We start from the raw sequence: 7,488 nt of genomic DNA on the forward strand, positions 1-7,488 counted from the left end.
TCGGGACAAGTCTCTGCATGTCTATGACCCGTGTAGCTCAGTTGGTAGAGCATGGTGCTTGTGACACCAGGGTTGTGGGTTTGATTCCCACGGGGGACCAGTATGAAGAAAAAAAAAATTATGCACTCACTAAATGTAAAAATGTCCTTGAGTGTCCCAGCCAGAGCCCGGACTTAAACCCGATTGAACATCTCTGGAGAGACCTGAAAATAGCTGTACAGCAATGCTCCTCGTCCAACCTGACAGCGCATGAGAGGATCTGCAGAGAAGAATGGGAGAAACTCCCCATTTTTATTTTATTTTTTATTTTTATCTTTATTTAACTAGGCAAGTTAGTTAATAACAAATTCTTATTTACAATGACGGCCTACACATACAGGTGTGCCAAGCTTGTAGCGTCATACCCAAGAAGAATCAATGCTGTAATCACTGCCAAAGGTGCTTCAACAAAGTACTGAGTAAAGGGTCTGAATACTTACGTAAATTTAATATTTCAGTTTTTATTTTTAATAAACTAGCAAACATTTCTAAAAACCTTTTTTTGCTTTGCCATTATGGGGTATTGTGAGTAGATTGAACAATTCAATCCATTTTAGAATAAGGCTGTAACGTAACAAAATGTGGAAAAAGTCAAGTGGTCTGAATACTTTCTGAAATATAAGAAAGTATAAAAATATAAATGCAACATGTAAAGTGTTGGTCCCATGTTTCAGGAGCTGAAATAAAAGATCCCAGAAATACATACAAAAAGCTTATTTCTCTAACATTTTGTGCACACATTTGTTTATATCCCTGTTAGTGAGCATTTCTCCTTTGCCAAGATAATCCATCCACCTGACAGGTGTGCCATATCAAGAAGCTGATTAAACAGCGTTTCACAGGTGCACCTTGTGCTGGGGATAATAAAAGGCCACTGCAGTTTTGTCACACAACACAATGCCACAGATGTCTCACGTTTTAAGGGACCGTGCAATTGGCATGCTTACTGCAGGAATGTCCACCAGAGCTGTTGTCAGAGAATTGAATGTTAATTTCTCGACCAACGTCGTTTTAGAGAATTTGGCAGGACGTCCAACCGGCCTCACAACCGCAGATCACATGTAACCACGCCAGCCCAGGACCTCTCCATCCGGCTTCTTCACCTGCAGGACCGTCTGAGACCAGCCACCCAGACAGCTGATTAATCTGTGGGTTTGGACAACCGAAGAGTTTCTGCACACTGTCAGAAACCGTCTCAGGGAAGCTCATCTGTGTGCTTGTCATCCTCACCAGGGTCTTGACCTGACTGCAGTTCGGTGTCGTAACTGACTTCAGTGGGCAAATGCTCACCTTCAATGGCCACTGGCACGCTGGAGAAGTGTGCTCTTCACGGATTAATCCTGGTTTCAACTGTACTGGGCAGATGGCAGGCTGATGTCAACGTTGTGAACAGAGTGCCCCATGGTGGCGGTGGGGTTATGATATGGGCAGGCATAAGCTATGGACAATGAACACAATTGCATTTTATCGATGGCAATTTGAATGTACAGAGATACTGTGAAGAGATCCGGATACTGACTGGTTTTCTGATCCACGCCCTTACGTTTAAAGGTATCTGTGACCAACAGATGCATATCTGTATTCCCAGTCATGTGAAATCCATCGATTAGGGCCTGATAGATTTATTTAAGTTGACTGATTTCCTGATATGAACTGTAACTCAGTAAAATCTTTGAAATTGTTGCATTTTGCGTTTATATTTTTGTTCAGTGTGTATATACTATATGTGCCCCCTGTGTATATACTATATGTACCCCCTGTGTATATACTATATGTGCCCCCTGTGTATATACTATATGTGTCCCCTGTGTATATACTATATGTACCCCCTGTGTATATACTATATGTGCCCCCTGTGTACAGTGGGGAAAAAAAGTATTTAGTCAGCCACCAATTGTGCAAGTTCTCCCACTTAAAAAGATGAGAGAGGCCTGTAATTTTCATCATAGGTACACGTCAACTATGACAGACAAAATGAGAAAAAAAAATCCAGAAAATCACATTGTAGGATTTTTAATGAATTTATTGGCATATGATGGTGGAAAATAAGTATTTGGTCAATAACAAAAGTTTCTCAATACTTTGTTATATACCCTTTGTTGGCAATGACACAGGTCAAACGTTTTCTGTAAGTCTTCACAAGGTTTTCACACACTGTTGCTGGTATTTTGGCCCATTCCTCCATGCAGATCTCCTCTAGAGCAGTGATGTTTTGGGGCTGTCGCTGGGCAACACAGACTTTCAACTCCCTCCAAAGATTTTCTATGGGGGTTGAGATCTGGAGACTGGCTAGGCCACTCCAGGACCTTGAAATGCTTCTTACGAAGCCACTCCTTCGTTGCCCGGGGCGGTGTGTTTGGGATCATTGTCATGCTGAAAGACCTAGCCACGTTTCATCTTCAATGCCCTTGCTGATGGAAGGAGGGTTTCACTCAAAATCTCACGATACATGGCCCCATTCATTCTTTCCTTTACACGGATCAGTCGTCCTGGTCCCTTTGCAGAAAAAACAGCCCCAAAGCATGATGTTTCCAACCCCATGCTTCACAGTAGGTATGGTGTTCTTTGGATGCAACTCAGCATTCTTTGTCCTCCAAACATGACGAGTTGAGTTTTTTACCAAAAAGTTCTATTTTGGTTTCATCTGACCATATGACATTCTCCCAATCCTCTTCGGGATCATCCAAATGCACTTCAGACGGGCCTGGACATGTACTGGCTTAAGCAGGGGGACACGTCTCGCACTGCAGGATTTGAGTCCCTAGGGCGTAGTGTGTTACTGATGGTTGGCTTTGTTACTTTGGTCCCAGCTCTCTGCAGGTCATTCACTAGGTCCCCCCGTGTGGTTCTGGGATTTTTGCTCACCGTTCTTGTGATCATTTTGACCCCACGGGGTGAGATCTTGCGTGTAGCCCCAGATCGAGGGAGATTATCAGTGGTCTTGTATGTCTTCCATTTCCTAATAATTGCTCCCACAGTTGATTTCTTCAAACCAAGCTGCTTACCTATTGCAGATTCAGTCTTCCCAGCCTGGTGCAGGTCTACAATTTTGTTTTTGGTGTCCTTTGACAGCTCTTTGGTCTTGGCCATTGTGAAGTTTGGAGTGTGACTGTTTGAGGTTGTGGACAGGTGTATTTTATACTGATAACAAGTTCAAACAGGTGCCATTAATACAGGTAACGAGTGGAGGACAGAGGAGCCTCTGAAAGAAGAAGTTACAGGTCTGTGAGAGCCAGAAATCTTGCTTGTTTGTAGGTGACCAAATACTTATTTGCCACCATAATTTGCAAATAAATTCATTAAAAAATCCTACAATGGGATTTTCTGGATTTTTTTTCCTCAATTTGTCTGTCATAGTTGACGTGTACCTATGATGAAAATTACAGGCCTCTCTCATCTTTTTAAGTGGGAGAACTTGCACAATTGGTGGCTGACTAAATACTTTTTTTCCCCACTGTATATACTATATGTGTCCCCTGTGTATATACTATATGTGCCCCCTGTGTATATACTATATGTGCCCCCTGTGTATATACTATATGTGTCCCCTGTGTATATACTATATGTGCCCCCTGTGTATATACTATATGTGTCCCCTGTGTATATACTATATGTACCCCCTGTGTATATACTATATGTGTCCCCTGTGTATATACTATATGTGCCCCCTGTGTATATACTATATGTGCCCCCTGTGTATATACTATATGTGTCCCCTGTGTATATACTGTATGTGCCCCCTGTGTATATACTATATGTGCCCCCTGTGTATATACTATATGTGCCCCCTGTGTATATACTATATGTGCCCCCTGTGTATATACTATATGTGCCCCCTGTGTGTAATGCCAAGAAAAGCATTCCAGGTGAAGCTGGTTGAGAGAATGCCAAGAGTGTGCAAAGCTGTCATCAAGGCAAAGGGTGGCTATTTGAAGAATCTAAAATATAAAATATATTTTGATTTGTTTAACACTTTTTTGGTTACTACATGATTCCATATGTGTTATTTCATAGTTTTGATGCCTTCACTATTATTCTACAATGTAAGAAAATAGTAAAAATAAAGACAAACCCTGGAATGAGTAGGTGTGTCCATACATTTGACTGATACTGTATATATATATATATTTTTTTTTTTACATGTATGTAACTCCTTAAATGTCTACATATATACACTATATATACAAAAGTATGTGGACACCCCTTCAAATTAGTGCTTTCGGATATTTCAGGTGTATAAAATTGTATAACATTGGCAGTAGAATGGCCTTACTGAAGACCTAAGTGATTTTCAATGTGGCACCGTCATAGGATGCCACCTTTCCAACAAGTCAGTTCATCAAATTTCTGCCCTGGTCAACTGTAAGTGCTGTTATTGTGAAGTGTAAACGTCTAGGAGCAACAACGGCTCAACCACATTTACATTTTAGTCATTTAGCAGACGCTCTTATCCAGAGCGACTTACAGTTAGTGAGTGCATACATTTTTCATACTGGCCCCCCGTGGGAAACGAACTCACAACCCTGGCGTTGCAAGCGCCATGCTCTACCAGCTGAGCTACACGGGACCTTTACCACGAAGTGGTAAGCCACACAAGCTCACAGAACGGGATCGCCGAGTGCTGAAGAGCGTAAAGATCGTCTGTCCTCGGTTTCAACACTCACGACCGAGTTCCAAACTGCCTCTGGAAGCAACATCAGCACAAGAACTGTTCGTCTGGAGCTTCATGAAATGGGTTTCCATGGCCGAGCAGCCGCACACAAGCCTAAGGTCACCATGCGCAATGCCAAGCGTCGGCTGGAGTGGTGTAAAGCTCGCCGCCATTGGACTCTGGAGCAGTGGAAATAATGGTCTGGGACTGTATTTCATGGTTCAGTCTAGGCCCCTTATTTCCAGTGAAGGGAAATCTTAACGCTACAGCATACGATGGCATTCTAGACCATTCTGTGGCAACAGTTTGGGGAAGGCCCTTTCATGTTTCAGCATAGCAGTGCCCCCGTGCACAAAGCGAGGTCCATACAGAAAAGGATTGTCAGAATCGGTGTGGAAGAACTTGACTGGACTGCACAGAGCCCTGACCTCAACCCCATCGAACACCTTTGGGATGAATTGGACCGCCGACTGCGGTTAATCATGATTAATGGCGCCGGAGAAGATGGCTGCCATTTTACAGCCCTCTAACCAGCCCTCTAACCAATTGTACTATTATGTGTGTTTTTCCACGTTATTTGTAATTTATTTTGTACATAATGTTTCTGCCACCTTCTCTTATAACCAAAAAGAGCTTCTGGATATCAGGACAGCGATTACTCACCTTGTATTGGATGAAGATTTTTTCTTCAACGAGGCGTCCGCAAAGGATATCCTACAGACACCCGACAAGGCCCGAATCCCTGTCATTCGCATGAGGAAGAGACGGAGATATCATGGACGTAGGTCAGGGTGCCTTGTAAGGATCCGACGGCAAGCGAGTAAACTGCCGCTCCCATCAATCCTATTAGCCAATCTTCAATTATTTGAGAATAAATTGGATGACCTAAGATTACGGTTATCCTACCAACGGGACATTAAAAACTGTAATATCTTGTGTTTCACCGAGTCGTGGCTGAACGACGACATGGACAACATACAGCTGACGGGATATACGCTACATCGTCAGGATAGAACGGCTGACTCCGGTAAGACAAGGGGTGGCGGTCTGTGTATATTTGTAAACAACAGCTGGTGCACAAAATGAAATACTAAGGAAGTCTCGAGGTTTTGCTCGCCTGAGGTAGAGTATCTTATGATAAGCTGTAGACCACACTATTTACCAAGAGAGTTTTCATCTATATTTTTCATAGCTGTCTATTTACCACCACAAACCAATGCTGGCATTAAGACGGCACTGAATGAGCTGTATAAGGCCATAAATCAACAGGAAAACAATCATCCAGAGGCGGCGCTCCTAGTGGCCGGGGACTTTAATGCAGGGAAACTTAAATCTCTACCAGCATGTTAAATGTGCAACCAGAGGGAAAAAAACTCTAGACCACCTTTACTCCACACACAGAGACGTATACAAAGCTCTCCCTCGCCCTCCATTTGGCAAATCTGACCATAATTCTATCCTCCTGATTCCTGCTTATAAGCAAAAACTAAAGCAGGAAGCACCAGTGACTCGGTTAATAAAAAAGTGGTCAGATGACGCAGATGCTAAGCTACAGGACTGTTTTGCTAGCACAGACTGGAACACGTTCCGGGATTCTTCAGATAGCATTGAGGAGTACACCACATCAGTCACTGGCTTCATCAATAAGTGCATCGATGATGTCGTCCCCACAGTGACTGTACGTACATACCCCAACCAGAAGCCATGGATTACAGGAAACATCCGCACTGAGCTAAAGGGTAGAGCTGCCGCTTTCAAGGAGCGGGACTCTAATCCGGACGCTTATAAGAAATCCCGCTATGCCCTCCGACGAACCATCAAACAGGCAAAGAGTCAATACAGGACTAAGATTGAATCGTACTACACCGGCTCTGATGCTCGTCGGATGTGGCAGGGCTTGAAAACTATTACAGACTACAAAGGGAAGCACAGCCGCGAGCTGCCCAGTGACACAAGACTTCCAGACAAGCTAAACCACTTCTATGCTCGCTTCGAGGCAAGCAACACTGAAGCATGCATGAGAGCACCAGCTGTTCCGGATGACTATGTGATCATGCTCTCCGTAGCCGATGTGAGTAAGACTTTTAAGTAGGTCAACATTCACAAGGCCGCAGGGCCAGACGGATTACCAGGACGTGTACTCCGAGCATGTGCTGACCAACTGGCAAGTGTCTTCACTGACATTTTCAACATGTCCCTGACTGAGTCTGTAATACCAACATGTTTCAAGCAGACCACCAAAGTCCACGTGCCCAAGGACACTAAGATAACCTGCCTAAATGACTACCGACCCATAGCACTGACGTCTGTAGCCATGAAGTGCTTTGAAAGGCTGGTCATGGCTCACATCAACACCATTATCCCAGAAACCCTAGACCCACTCCAATTTGCAGATCCTCAAAAAATTATACAGCTGCACCATCGAGAGCATCCTGACTGGTTGCATCACCGCCTGGTATGGCAACTGCTTGGCCTCCGACCGCAAGGCACTACAGAGGGTAGTGCGTACGGCCCAGTCCATCACTGGGGCCAAGCTTCCTGCCATCCAGGACCTCTATACCAGGCGGAGTCAGAGGAAGGCCCTCAAAATTGTCAAAGACTCCAGCCACCCTAGTCATAGACTGTTCTCTCTGCTACCGCACGGCAAGCGGTATCGGAGTGCCAAGTCTAGGTCCAAAAGACTTCTCAACAGCTTCTACCCCCAAGCCATAAGACTCCTGAACAGCTAATCATGGCTACCCGGACTATTTGCACATCCCCCCCACCCCCACCCCCCCACCCCATCTTTTTACGCTGCT

Source organism: Coregonus clupeaformis, chromosome 16, assembly GCF_020615455.1.
Source record: "Coregonus clupeaformis isolate EN_2021a chromosome 16, ASM2061545v1, whole genome shotgun sequence".
Classification (NCBI taxonomy): Eukaryota; Metazoa; Chordata; class Actinopteri; order Salmoniformes; family Salmonidae; genus Coregonus; species Coregonus clupeaformis.